The 15,289-nt window shown below is 42.0% G+C and overlaps 1 pseudogene; it reads left to right on the top strand.

The window, feature by feature from the left end:
• The first annotated feature begins 12,198 nt into the window (after window positions 1-12,198).
• Window positions 12,199-13,460, top strand: LOC147894539 (mitochondrial carnitine/acylcarnitine carrier-like protein pseudogene; annotated as a pseudogene).
• The last annotated feature ends 1,829 nt before the right edge of the window (window positions 13,461-15,289 follow it).

The following is a 15,289-nucleotide window of genomic DNA, read 5'->3' as shown; positions in this document are numbered from 1 at the left end:
GGATAGAAACCACCTTCATGGATCCACGACCCTCCGCCTATGCGAGACCTTCCCAATGGAAACACATGGATGATGAAGATCCATGGAATAGGGAATTCCGAAGGCAAGACCCCAGTCGAGGGGATGTGAGGAACTTCAAAGGCGGAGCGCCTTATGAACCCTCAATAGTCTAGGTGCCACCAACCTTCGTCAACTATGGGGCACCACAGTTTCCACCTTATCGCCCATTGCATGGAGCTAATGTTCCCATGCCCTAGGACCCACCTCCCTTGAGAGGACATCCCTTTTCATCCATACCACTTGCACCGATGAATGCAGGACTTGGCACATCCGTTCCAATGCCAGTACCAGCAACTACGTGGATACCACCACTTGGGCTAGTAGGCTTAAGGCCAGCCCTGTGTCCCGTTAGGCCCACAGCACCCCCGCCAGCCACTCAAACAATGTTAACTGATGAGGCAATGAGCATCTTGGTGAATGCCCTAGGAAGGGGGGCCACACCACCTCCACTCGCCCTAATGTTTCCCGAAGGGATTGCGAATCCGTCGAGAAGCCAACCCATATCAATCTCCAAGTTAATGACAAAGTTCCTTGGACATGATGCTTTGTCATTTGATGACTGCTATTGTATATTAATTTGTAGTTGGTATAGCTTGGCTCAACTCATTGGTCTTAGAGGAATGTTGATTCTTAGCATCTCAATTCAGCAGTTTGAAATGGCTCTGCCTTGTTAGTTACTTTGGATTATTTGTATTTGAGCTATGAAACCAATTCTCGTCATATCTATGATTGGTCAGTTGTGACCCTTAATGGCAAGGTACATTTTGAGAAGTTGCGAGAAACTGGCATTGCTTGATAGGCTCCGATTTTTTGATCCTTAAGCAAATTATGAATTTATGATGTTGAAGCTCGTCTTAGGGGCTTGATGCAAAGAGATCAGCTCAATTCTCTTAATGTAACTTAATAAGTGGAGCAATGGTAGGAAAATAGTGCTACCTGATCTTTTCATTCTGCTATGGCATGGTCTTTACAAAAAGGGAAAGGACACCCAAATATGTGTTTATGAGGTGGAGGGCTCCTTTAAGGGAGATGGATATAAAGTACACATGAAAACACACCCTTTCTAGCATAGGGGGAGCAACTTAAAAGTCCTTTTAATCTGTGCGCTCTTACTCAAAAGGAGGTTGCTTTCCCAGCTGATCGTTTCTCATCGATTTCTACTGAGAGCAGTGAAGGCTACCAAGTTGGGTTGATATCTCTACAGAAGAGCTGGTGTATCTAGATAGTTCTCTCCATCTCAATGCAAATACTATTGTTCTGTGTGAGATAGTTCTCATAATTGAACTTCTGGTGGAGAAGAAGTAAATGATCATGAAATTAATCTTGGTGATCCTCTCCATCTGAGTGATAATACAATTGCTCTGTGTGAGATAGTTCTCATAATTGAACTTCTAGTGGAGAAGTAAATGATCATGTGTGGGAAGAGTCACTAAACACCTAATTAGAGGTGAATAGGTGAGTTGTTTTTTCAGTTAAGTTACAACACCTAATTAGAGGTATAATTTTATGGACATTGAAACCTTTTTTTACTTCATTTGTTCTCTTTCATGGTCTTTTATCCTAATTATCAGAATAGTGGTCCCATATTTTATGTGCCAGGATACGAGATGGCTGAACTTACATGATAGTTTGCTCCTTGCATGCACCCCTCTTCTCTGTTACGGCATTGCATGTTGCACTAATGAAAGCACATTGGTGCTATTCTTTGTCCATTGGGCTTGCGTGTTGTAGTAACACAAGCGGATTTATTATATTTCTTTTGCTTTTGTATGCTCAAAATGGCAACCTTTTTATACCAGGTATAATTGGGGAGCATAGAGGAAGATAACATTAAATGGCTCAGGAATTTAAGAATGGTTTTTTTGGATGTGGATTTTCCTAATTCAACCTTGCCTTTTTCATGTTGACATTTTATTTATATTGTATCCTTGATTACTAATAATGATAACCATTATTTTTTAACCCTCTTGTGCTTTCCATTTAATTCTTTCCTCATTTTATTAATTATTCTTTTTTGAATTTTGCCGAACCCTATCCAATTATTTTGTTTAATCACACTCTTGCTCTCCTTCATGTTGAAGGCATTGGTAAGTTTGTTAAAAGTAGAAGAATTGTAATTAAAGAATATATACCTCTCCCTCGCGCTTCCGTTGGGGGAAAAAAAAGTTCTACACAAGTAACTAAAGGCTTGTTTAATTTGCCACTTGACCTAGTGCAAAATGTCACCAAACAATATTGGTTTCCTAGCATATTTCCCATAGGTCCAACATATTGGTTTCTTGTAGTAGAAAATATATGCTTTCCTAGTGTTAAATTTCTCAAGTGCTCACGTATATAAGTTTTCAGTATCTTTTCTTTGGGATTAATTTGAATAGGTGAAACAAATGAGATTTATTAAGTTTTATAATAAATCTTATATATGGAAATTATCATGTGTTTTTAAGAATGGACTGTGTTTACGATGTTGGCTAGTGAAAGGAGCCATTAAAAACTATGATAGCTTGATATGCCTCTACTAAAAACAATAGAAGTGAGATTGAGTTCAAAGCCTCTTGGACTCTTATTAACCACATCCTCTATCCTTGTATTTCATCCTCTCTCTCTCTCTCTTTCTCTCTCTCTCTCTGTCTCTCTCTTTCTCCAATCTATTGTTTTCCTAGGATTTTATTTGTACCTACAAACTTCACCATAATTCTCCTTCAATTATCTTTCAGCCCCACTGTATTGCATTACCATTATGACAATTTTCACCTTGAATTCTTGTTGCAGCATCCAACTTGTTTTACTTGCAAGCTTAATCTCCATTAAACTTCCATCAATTTGCTATTGGGTTTTCTCTTCATGTACCTTAGGGTGCATTTATTATTTGTTGGTTTGACGTCCATGATTTTTTCTTCTCCTTCAATAATGCTTTTAAAGCCCATTCCTTCAACCCCTTAAATACCACCAAACAATTTAAAATAAAATTATCAATAAGGTAAAATTTAATTTAGGTAGCTTTTACATGGATCAACTTAACTACAAAGACGCTCCATGTTTTAGTTATTTAATGGAGTAGTGAAAGAAAGGAAATTTCAATAGGATCAACATGTCATGTACAATCTAATACATTTTTGGAGGATTGCTTTGAGAGTCAGCTTTTTTTGTGTGTAGCACTTACACAAGACACTCTCATTTTTGCAAGGATTGGTCATTGTTGCATAGTGCCACACCATTTAGAGGTAGTGTGCTCAGTTGAGGAAGGCGCCTAAACAAATAAATTAAGCAAGGGACAAGGATAGGGTAGGGAAATTGAAATGAAAATTTGACTAGGAAGTGGGTTCGACAGTGTACGTTGGTTTTTTATTTTGCAATGAATTTCTTAAACATAGTAACTATTGTACATTTGTCATTTGATGACTCCTATTGTATATTAATTCATTGTTGGTATATCTTGGCTCAACTCATTGGTCTGAGAGGAATGTTGATTCTTAGCATCTCAATTCAGCAGTTTGAAATGGCTCTGCCTTGTCAGTTAGTTTGGATTATTTGGGCATAGCTTGCTTAGTAGCTCCACCCTTTTGCTCATTGTATCAGGCTTTTCTTCAGTCTCGTAGTCCCATCGGTCTTACCAGACTTTAATAAACTTCTCTCTCTCTCTCTCTCTCTCTCTCTCTCTCTCTCTCTCTCTCTCTCTCTCTCTCTCTCTCTCTCTCTCTCTCTCAAAGGAAGCATGCATAGTAGGCAAGTGGGCGGTTTATTGAGATGAGGAAGCATTGATTAGAGACTTCAAATCCAAACCCAAAGATTCTCAACATTTCAAAGGACACCTTAGCATAGTTTTAGAATGTAGCTATGCCCCCAAATAATTTAGGAGGAGCTAGCCTTGTGCACTCCCCTAACTCTCTAGATATTCAAATGGTCACTTTTTGGTGTTTGTACTTTGTCTCATGGACCCGTAAGGTCTTTTATAGGCAGTAATAGATCTTTCTTCCTCTCTCTCTCTCTCTTTGTCTCTCTATCTCTCTGTCTCTCTCTCTCTCAATCTATCATAGTATTAAACCTTATTCACAATGGGCTATGTTAGAGTATGTCAAAGTATCAAAGATTAATCCCCATGGCCTATATCTTAGCATTTGGTAGAGATGTTTGTTTTTTTCCTAAATTTATCACAAATATGTGATGTAAGGCTAGCACATCTCTCTGGAGTCAATCGAACTTGATACATATGACTTTAAGCATTTGTAAGCTTCAACTAGACCTAGAATAAGCATACTTTTTGAGATGTGTGTAGGTATCCAATGTGGAACCCCCTTGAAGGAAGGTGTCCAATGAAGCCAAGCACTGACCCATTCAGGAATGTATAAATCATTTGGATTGATCTAAAGTGATAAGTTGAATCACAAAGAAATTATTGTAGCAAAATGGAACATACTTGAGGAAATGACACCACATATTCTAGCAGAAGCCCAACTCAAGTCTCAAAAGTCTTCCCTCTTAGAGCCCATAGGGACCCTCTCTTTTCCAAATGTCCACATCCTCCCTACTCCATGTAGGAATTCTAGAAGGATTCTTTCTTAATCCCACACTCTTCCACACTCCTCCACTTGTCCTCCACATGCTTGGCATGTGATCTCTCCTACACGAGAATAGATAGATTTGAGGCCAGCCTCTTTATATGACTCACTCTTCATATTTTCTAAAAACCCATAATATCTTACTCACAAATTATTCTCACCCTATACCAAGGTATTTATAACTCATACACATGGTATTACAATGATTTATTCCACTTATTCTCATAATCCCTTACAATATCTTGGAAAATGAAAATAAAGTGATAAAAGCAGGCTATCGCTTGATCCTCACAATCTTATCAAACATACATAAAGAAATACCAATATCAAATAAAAGATATCAAAATTTTATGTGACCATTGTGCTTGTCCTTTGATGCATTTGTGTAAAAGAGGTGGGGCATTATTTCTCTTGCTGGCAGTTGTCTGTGGTAAAGCGCATTTAGGTGCACAATGTTGCTCTCGGTTTGTTGGCCTACTCAAATACGATTAAGAATCTGTAAAAAGATAGTGAATGTTTGTCGCATTGGTTCAGCCAATTCGTAGTACATCACGGAGGTATCATTTAGTAGACTAGGCACAATGGGTCTATTGCTCCTGTACCCGCATTAATTCTCAATACCGTGGTTGATTTTATATTGTCAATATCAATTCCCCAATCATGTAGCACTAATGCTTCTCAGAACTAAGGACATCGGATTAAGACTTGATAGGATTTCTTGGGGAGGTCCAAGATTTTGACTTGGAGGGAAAGCGGATTACAGCTACCTCTATGGATTACCCGTCAACTATGCCCAAGGGTTTTGTGTGTAAATCATATGCAAGGTGAATGTTAAATTGACCCTTCTTCATTGGTTGGAGGACCCATTCATTATAGAAATATTTGGATAAGACATTAACACTGGCACCACCATCCACTTGGGTCTCTTCATGTGCTCAATGGATCAAACGCATAATGATATTGCATACGTCATCTCATTCACCCAAGCAAATAGGGATATCATGTATTTTTTCCATATCGGAGGGGGATTTGCTAATTCAATGTATTCCTTGAAACTCTCCCAGAGGTTGGGACGATTACATAAGAGGATTCTAATGGGAATGTACACGGGGTAACTGAGAATGATTGAGAGCAGTTGGTTGCTTGTATATTGGAATGGATGCAGATTGGTATTGTTCAGGTCGGGGTCAGTTGTTTCGCATGTTGAACATGCAATTACTTTCATCATACCCACACTGATTGAACAAATATGATACCACATCCTTGGCAGCAAATTTGATTGTGCACTGATTCTAGATCTGAAGATGGGACACTCATTTGTATGATTGCCCATGCAATGTGAGCACCACCTTGGATAAGTTGGAGGTGGTGGTTGAGACATGCAAAATGTTTGGTCCATGGCTTGTATCATTTCGTCTCTCAACTTTGTGGTCATGGTTGCAAGGCAATCTTCATTGAATGTTTTTGTGGTTGACTTGACTTTACCCTTTGTGGAGCATCTAAGTTGCACACTTGCTTTCCATCATGGATGCTAGTATCACAATTAGTCATTCCACCCTCAATGTCAATCGTTGCTGCATGAGCAACACTGAATGACTCATAACTATTGATGTTATTCATTTCCTTGTAGATTTTCTTTTTTAGGCCGGCAATGAACCAAGCTGTTAGGATAACCACAGTTAGTCATTCCTAACATATGGTTAGCTGTTAACGTAAGGTTAGTTAAACATTGAACTAGCTATAGTTAAATATAAATAACCCAAGGGGAACACTAACTAGTCATGGTTAGTTTTTATCTGGCACAGGGCAACGAAGGCATCTCTCTCTCTCTCTCTCTCTCTCTCTCTCTCTTTCTCTCTCTCTCTCCACATCTCACACCAGTTCTCTATGTTGTGCTTCTGTATGTACTTTGGCTTGCTATGTGTGTTTTGCATTTGTATGATGTTTGTTGTATTGTGTGAAGCAAGCAGTAGTAGCAAAGTAGCACTGGTAGTTGGCAATGAGTACTTAGTGGAGGGGTTATGAGGAGGACGTGGAGTAGAGAGCGAGGTGACAGTTCAAGGTCTTTAAAGGGAATAGGAGAGGAAATTCAAGGAAGAATGAATCTAGGCAAGAGGACTAGATGTCAAGCCATTAGCACAATGCCCTCTGGCAAAGCGGATGTGGACAGTGACAGAGGTTGAGTGGAGGTAGCATCTCCATGACACATGAGAGGCTAGGGGGGGAAGCATGACTCATGAGGGCAATCAAGGGCATGTGAGTTTCAAGGGGAAGTAGGAGGGTTGGTCAACAATGAGTGGGAGGTACATAATAAGGTAATGAAGGAGGGCCAAAGTTTGAGCTACGATAGTGTGAGAGGACAAGTGGTCATTGCATCATTAGGCAGTAGTGTTGCATGAAAGGCCATGAAGGGAGTCTCGTGGGTGGATTCGGAGGTGGAGGAGATAATGAAGGCTTTAGGGGACCTGGCCGAAGGTGCCCCAGCAAGAGGAGGGTAGTGCCATCTTTAGAGACAAAGGGGGTGGAAGAAGGGCAGTTGTGGTCCCTTTGCGGTGGAGGCAAGAGGCATGGTGTGGCACTCTAATGTTGATGAGGGGAGGGGACAACACCATGGCATGGGCCAATTCTTAAGGTCAATGTCTGTGGTGGCAGTGGAGAGGGTAGAAGGTCACAATGCTTGAAGCAAAGGGCAAAGTGCTCACGAGAGGCAGGGAGTGCCTATTGAGGAAGCCGATGGCATAATCATGGAAAGTAGGAGGTGCAAGCAAGGGCTCATGGCCCTAGGTGCTGGTGGGAGACAACTTAAAGGTAGTGAAGTAGGGTTGATGAGACGGTGGTTGAAGGAAGTGGTAGGCAATTGAAGCCATATGGTGCCACAGGTGCCTAGCACAGAGGATGAGGGCCAGTTGAATAGCTTCTTGGGTGGCAAGACGAATATGGAGGTGCATGGTTGTTGCTAGCATAGGGGCAATGATGTCATGCATGAGACTATTTTTTTTATATGTCCATCTCTGTGGATCTTTCTTTCCTCTAGATGATCTTCTTACTATATATTAAGGATGGTGAGAGGCACAAGAGGTTGCCATGTGGCGCATGGAAGGATATGCTACATGGCATGTGGAGAGAAGTTGGGAGTGCCACGTGTCATGCAATTGACCAGAGAAGAGCCAAAGGTTTTGAAGAGTGGCACCTGGAAGGTTGCTCAGAGCTTGCAGAGAGAGAAACTTGCAGCTGCCTGCAGGTCCCAGGAGAAAAGCTTGTAGGAGAAGGCAGCTTGCAAGATGTGTGCCTTCAATGTTTGTCACCCAAGTAGATACAATTTGAATTCCAGTTTTTGAAGCTGCGGTCTGCTACATGAATTCTTTGCTCCCCTATGCCTTCACCTCCCCTAGCTTTCCTCTTGCTCCTCTTCCTCTTCTTCTTCTTTTTAACGTCTCTTCCTCCTTGCATTCCCTACTTTCCTCTGATGCCCTCCCCTGTTTGAATAGCCTTGCACTTGAAGAAATGCGTGGGATAGAATAGATGCATCTTGGAAGAGGAGTGAGAGCACAAGATGTAACCAAAAATGTTGTTCTCCATTGATTGTGAGAGAGGTGACTCTCTCCTATAGAAATGGGGAGAAGGAGGCCTAGATCAAAGGCACCTTCCCTACATCACTGGCAATCAACCCCTACATCAGTGGGACTAGCCTAAATCAAAGGAACCTCCCATGTGGGGGCCTTTGGCTTACATCATCACTTAGGTCACACACTAGACACATCATAGCACTAGATGTGCGTCTACAACACACACTCATACATGTGACTCCCCTAGATGCACACATGCACCATAGAGCAAGCTCTTGACAATAGTTATCCCAACATACCCCCCCTCAAGGGTTTGCCTCTTGCAATGTTAAGGATACATCTAGACTCATAGTTTCTCATGCCATCTTATGGTGGTCAGACATGGCCATCTCATGGTGGTCAAGGATAAATCTATGTCTAGGATCTCATGCTTGCAAAGGTGCCTAAGGGTTAAGGTTTACAAAAATGGGATAGACCAAACATATATCACATGGCCTACATCATATGGTGACCAGAGGTGATTTACAAAAGACAAAACACATAGCATTCTTTTGGAGTACTACTCTAGGCAAAGAACCTCAAAATTTGACCAAGTGATGATAAACAAAAATTCAAAGGCAAGTTGCTCAAAAGACAAAGTCCTTGTCTTCTACCACAAAGTTGGATTCTTCATTTGTTGATGGAGTTTTCTCTTCAACTAGATTTGCCTTGGCATTCTTTGTAAATGCTTGATCATCTTCAAGCTTTCCAGTGTCCAAAAGTGATGCCTCTTGTTGAAAAGACTCACAAGTAATATGAGTATCATTCTTCATCTTGAAAACTTTGAGGAAGCCTTCTATGTTGATCTTGACATCCATATACATTTTTTCATTTGCCAAAGAGGTTGGCATGAAATTCAAATGTGGAGAGAGTATATCTCCCTTTTTCTTTGATAGCACCAAGAATACCTCATCATCAAGAATGTTGTACTTGAGAAGTACAAAGTATTTCCAAAAGGAAGCATACTTTGAAACATAGTCATCAATATTGGCATCCATTTGTTCACCACTATTAGTGATCATAGACTTCATGATTGTAGAGAAGAATTCCATAGAGTTTGTCTCACCATATGCATATCATACTTGCTCATCCACCATGTTATGCCTCAATGCTTTTAGAACTAAAGTCTCCTATCAATGCATCAACCTTAACACACATTTGTACTTATTTACAAGCATGAAGTCTCTCCAAAAACTGTTTTCTTCTTCTTAAAGTAGTTAGAATCTCATTCAATGACAACAAGAATTGAGCATATTCCCTTCAACTATCAATTCAAACTAATCAAATACTTGCAGATGAATAAAGGTCTTAAACTTCCTCCACTTGCTCAAAGTCAATACAATGGATTCTTCAACCAAAACTGCCAAATTTCTTCAAACAGTAAATATGGAAGTTGGAGGCCACAATTTGCATAGCTTGTAGCTCTATTCAAGGGGATTTTTATGCAGAAATAAAGACCTTATTCCAGAGAAGCTCCTCAACCAAAGAAGAGAATAATGTTGCGCCAGGTCGCCATAGAGAAGCTCTTCAATTTTGACTATGTTTTTGACGATTCTGGCTGATTCTGTGGACCATTTGTCATCAAATTTCATCAGAGAATTTGTCATTCTATGGACCGCATGGCTAGAAGGAATTAACAGATAGTTGCGACATTGGACAGAATTTGCTTATCAACAGGCGCACACAGTTTGAGTCGGCACGAGCGATAGAGATCACAACTTGAAGAATGCTCCTAGACAGAGGTGCGCCCCAGGCTATAGAAGCCTCAATTCAAAGGATTTTGCAAACGGCCGGCTGAGTACAGAGAACAAGCACTCACAAATTTGGGAAAGAAGAGGGGAAGAAATGGAGATGATGAAGAAACTTGAAAAGACTAGTAGTTCATGCTAGAGAGAGCATCTAATGCTAGGCTAGGCTAGATCTAGAACCTAATGCTCTAATACCAAATGAAGAAACACGTGGAATAGAATAGATGCATCTTGGAAGAGGAGTGAGAGCACAAGATGTAGCCAAAAATGTTGTTCTCCATTGATTGTGAGAGAGGTGACTCTCTCTTATAGAAATGGGGAGAAGGTGGCCTAGATCAAAGGCACCTTTCCTACATCAGTGGCAATCAGCCCCTACATCAGTGGGACTGGCCTAAATCAAAGGAACCTCCCATGTGGGGGCCTTTGGCTTACATCATCACTTAAGTCACACACACTAGACACATCATAGCACTAGATGTGCCTCTACAACACACACTCACACATGTGACTCCCCTAGATGCACACATGCACCATAGAGCAAGCCCTTGACAATAGTTATCCCAACAGCACTTGGCCTCAACTCTACTCGACGATCACAACTTTAATGTGGAATCCAATGCCACACCATTCTATCCTCCAAAGCAACCTCTAGCATAGCAGTAGCTCCAACAAAACCAACTCCTCCTCATCTTCATGGCCACTCTAGCAGTCCTCTTGCAGTAGCTCGAACAAAATCAGCTCCTCCTCATCGTTGTGCAAGCAGACTTATGGAGCACCAATTGCAGCACTCACAACAACAGGGTTCACCATCAAAACAGAAGACATAAGACATCGCACATGCAGCAAAACAATACGAATACCAACAGACACGAAGTTAATAGGAGGACTACACTCGGACACCAATCTGAAACAAGGAAGCATTGTTGAAATTTGCTCAGGAAATTTGGGCATAGCCGACAAGCTTGTCAACGGTGCAAACTCAGTTTTCAAAATAGCTGACCTGGCCAGGAAACCTCCAGTGTTCTGGATCCACTTCACTAACGCAAACGTTGGCAAGCGCACAAGAGCTTTATAGCTTGCACTCTTCACTTGCAACTTCAACAAACAATGTACACCAATCATGCAAATAACAAAGGAAATCCAAATAGGGAAAAATCATCTCAACACCTTTTGCAGGAAACAATTTTCGATCCAGCCAGCAGCCACATGAACAATCCATCGTGCATAAGGCCTATCGATGGACTCCCTTGCCTTCGATCCAATGCACGTGAAGGCACACAGCCTAGTCTACATAGCTCTTTCAAAAATTCTTGATCCAGCATCCCTTTACTTGCTTTGCCCTCTAGAAAACAAGCACATCAAGCTAGACTTGGCTATCCTAGCCGAAATTCATCGACTCTCAACACTAGCTCATGGGAAACAATCCAGAAATATTTTCACGAGGAATCTCTTGAAGAACAATCATTACAATCCCTCAACACCAAATCGTTCCATGCACACCAAGACGACATCATTGCCAACCAGGGTATGCTTAATGCCACAATTCTATGCCTTCAAGAGCTCCATGTATCACCAGATCATAGCACAACTATACCCGGATTCAACCACTTTCATAGTACAGAAGGGTTCGGCCTTGCAACATACTACAGAAAAAACATAACACTCCTGTATGAGATTTTTCTCTCAGAGAATGGTGCCGAGTGCTGTTGACTATCCTCCGTGCACCATACAACACACAAATGGCCGTTATCAATGTCTACAAGCCACCATGAACTCCAACAATGTCATTGCTACAAGCCTTTCACAAGCTTTTCCTTCAACATATGCTTCCATAAACAAGGCTCATCACAAAACAAGCTCAATGCATTCATGCAATCACAAAAATGCAACAATTGATCCAAAACCCAACACCAATCAACGGCTCGACCATAGACCACATCTGGGTAGAGAAACATTCCCTCGATTCCTTCACACACGGTACGAATTACATCTACTGGTCTGACTACTCTCTTGTGTATACAACAGTATGAACGAAAAATTATGGGCAGGCCACTTGAATGTAATTCATCTTGTTTTCTACGTGCCACCTCAGAAGTCCTCCAACAAGATTCCTGATCCGACATTGATTGGAAGTGCGTAGTTCACAGGATGCTAGAAGAGCCAGCGATCGAAAATCTTCCACCCAACCGCAGCCCTTGATGCTGTGGGGAAAGGTCGTCCCCAAGGCCGTTCCCAAAAAGAATGTGCGTCGGGGATCTGTTTTTCGAGCCTATGTTGTTCTTCTTCTTCTTCTCCACCATAGCCAGGTTCTTCTTCTACACCATAGACACAAGCTGCCATAGCCAGGTTCTTCTTCTCCACCACAGCCAGGTTCTTCCTCATCTTCTTCTCCTCGCTTGCTTCTTCCTCGCATTGGCTATGGCTGAAACCGCCAAAGACCTCACCGCTGGCACCATCGGTGGCGTTGCCGTCCTCCTCGTCGGCCACCCCTTCGACACCATCAAGGTCAAGCTCCAAAGCCAGCCTCCTCACCTCCCCCGAGGTGCCATGGCCGCACTCCGACAGACTCTTGCCCTCGAAGGCCCCCTTGGCCTCTACAAGGGCATGGGCGCCCCCCTTGCCACTGTCGCTGCTTTCACTGCCTTGCTCTTCACCGTCCGTGGCCGCATGGAGGCCCTTCTTCGGACCCAGCCCGGTGCTCCTCTTACTGTCTCGCAGCAGGTCGTCTGTGGTGCGTGCGCTGGCGCCGCTGTCTCCTTCTTGGCTTGCCCGACTGAGCTTATCAAGTGCAGGTTGCAGGCGCAGAGTGTTCTTACCTCTGGGGAGGTTTTGGCAGGTGCATCTGCCGCAGGCAGAGCTCCAAAATACACCGGTCCCCTCGATCTTACACGACGCGTGTTGCTAACTGAAGGAGGCATTGCCGGGCTTTTCAAGGGCCTCACGCCAACCCTGCTGAGGGAAGTGCCGGGGAATGCTTTACTGTTCGGGGTATACGAAGCCACCAAGCAATTCCTGGCAGGCGGTTCGGACACTTCCGATCTTAGAACTGGGGCAGTGGTCACTGCCGGAGGTCTCGCAGGAGCGAGTTTCTGGTTGTCGGTCTACCCAGCGGATGTCATCAAGAGTATCATACAGGTTGATGATCACAAGAACCCAAAATATGCAGGGACAGTGGATGCCTTTCGGAAGGTGTATGCGTCAGAGGGCGTGAAGGGTTTGTATAAAGGATTCGGTCCGGCGATGGCTCGAAGTGTGCCTGCAAATGCGGCATGTTTTTTGGCGTTTGAGATCGCCAAGGCGAGCCTGAACTGATGCTGGACCACGTGACTGAAGGGTGTATGCAAATGCTTCATTCCTGTCTGTGTGAATTCAGTGGGTTCTTCTTGAAAGACGACGAGGCTTCTTATTACGTTGCCGGATCTGCATCTGCTCGGTGCTCACTTTAAGACAACTGTCTCCAACTGCACATCTCAACACCCACATACAGATACATCCCCTTCGACCGAACGTTTGATCTGAGTGTGTATAATCACTTCATCTAGACTTGAGCGGATGAGTGATACACAAACATTAAAGAATACAAAAGCTTCACGAGTAGCACATTCAACGGAGAAGTACTTGCAGTTCAGGAATGCTGAATTGTCACCCTGGGCTGATGATTTCAAAACTGGATTAGAAACAAATTTGGGTTGCCGTTCCGTGTAGTGATTAATTGAACCCTTGCACGGAAAGAGGGTTGTGTTTGACATACATACAATTAAGAAGCAGGGGTAGGGAAGCTCCTTTTTCACTTGGAAGTATTTTCGCATCACATGATTCCATGGAAAGAAAGTCGTTTCTGCCAGTGCCGGCGTCTCATTTGACATTGATCATCGATATGAAAGTGACGATGAAGGGCTGCCATGTCTCTCACGGCGCTGTTGTTGCAACTGCTTATCATCCGCGTGTTTGCGAGTTTTTCGTCCAGACTCTGAAGAGAGCGCACCTTCGTGATGAGCTCATGAAGCAATGAACAATTTCCAAAAGTTCAAACCAGGCACTTGTATCATCTCAGTGTGGTGCGTAAAGGAAATAGTCTATGTCTAAAATCCGTGACTTTCTTCATTTCATGGGCATTAACGCTTTATGTAACCAAATTATTCCTTCACTATATTGATTTAAAAATTTGGCGGAAAAAGACTATTATTAATATAGGAAAGAAAAATAAATAAAATATATAGAGGCAATTACAAAGAGACATGACACTCCTCGAGCTTCAGGCTCACTAGAACTTAACTTTCCTTCAGCTTCAGGCTCACTAGAATTTCACTTTCCTTTTTGCCACTAAGACTCCGAAAGCTCATCCTTAAAAGAAGTCATTATTTTGATAGTTGACACACTCACCAACGCTTTGAACATAGACCATTGGGCATTATTTATCTACGCTACCAGTTATTGAGAGAGAGAGAGAGAGAGAGAGAGAGAGAGAGAGAGAGAGAGACATTATTTATCTATGTTACCGAGTACTAACACAATTGAGAGAGAGAGAGAGAGAGAGAGAGAGTCAATAATGGTCAAATAAATGTTATTCTTTCAATCCATTAGATGGGGTTTAACCTTTTCAAAGTTGAGTACTTGGGTGGTTAGACTCAAGTCCATTACTCATTGATCAATAGTGGTCGAATAAATGTTAATTCTTTCAATCGATTCAATGGTTCTTGTCCTTTTCAAAGTGGCATAATTGGGGTCCATTCTCTCTCTCTCTCTCTCTCTCTCTCTCTCTCTCTCATAGGACATCTTGGACTTAGCCACTAGAAACTTGATAACAATATTGCAAGCAACATGGAAATGGTCAATGCCATTTGTAACAGTTAATCATAAATGCATCTCATTCAAGTCTTCTTATGTTACTCGAACATAGTTAAGGGATATGCTAAGGGATGATGTCATACATCTATGGACATGGTAGCTAATTGGTTCATAAGATGTGGTGTAGTTTTGAATTGTTAACGATTGCAACCTCTTGATAAGTAGCTTGGCTCAATATCAATTATTTGGAAGGATGATCGATTCAATTATTTGGAAGGCTGATTGATATCATCTGTTGTGATGTGTGTGCATTCAAATATCGACAACTGTAGGAGATCTAGAAGAAAAGAGAAAATTTGAGGAATGAGTTTTTATTTTCCAAAATATTACTTGCATGATGTAAAATCTCATATTTTCCCATCAACCTTTCAAAAAATATCACACATGCGCATTGTAATATTGCTACATCTACGTTGCCCATGACACATTGCATGATAAGGTAGTAGACTACGCCAAAAATGGCAAGCTGCAG

The sequence above is a fragment of the Dipteris shenzhenensis genome, chromosome 14, assembly GCF_047967505.1.
Source record: "Dipteris shenzhenensis isolate YYH24624 ecotype China chromosome 14, Dip_SZ_1.0, whole genome shotgun sequence".
Taxonomy (NCBI): Eukaryota; Viridiplantae; Streptophyta; class Polypodiopsida; order Gleicheniales; family Dipteridaceae; genus Dipteris; species Dipteris shenzhenensis.
This window is presented reverse-complemented; position numbering and strand designations above follow the sequence as displayed.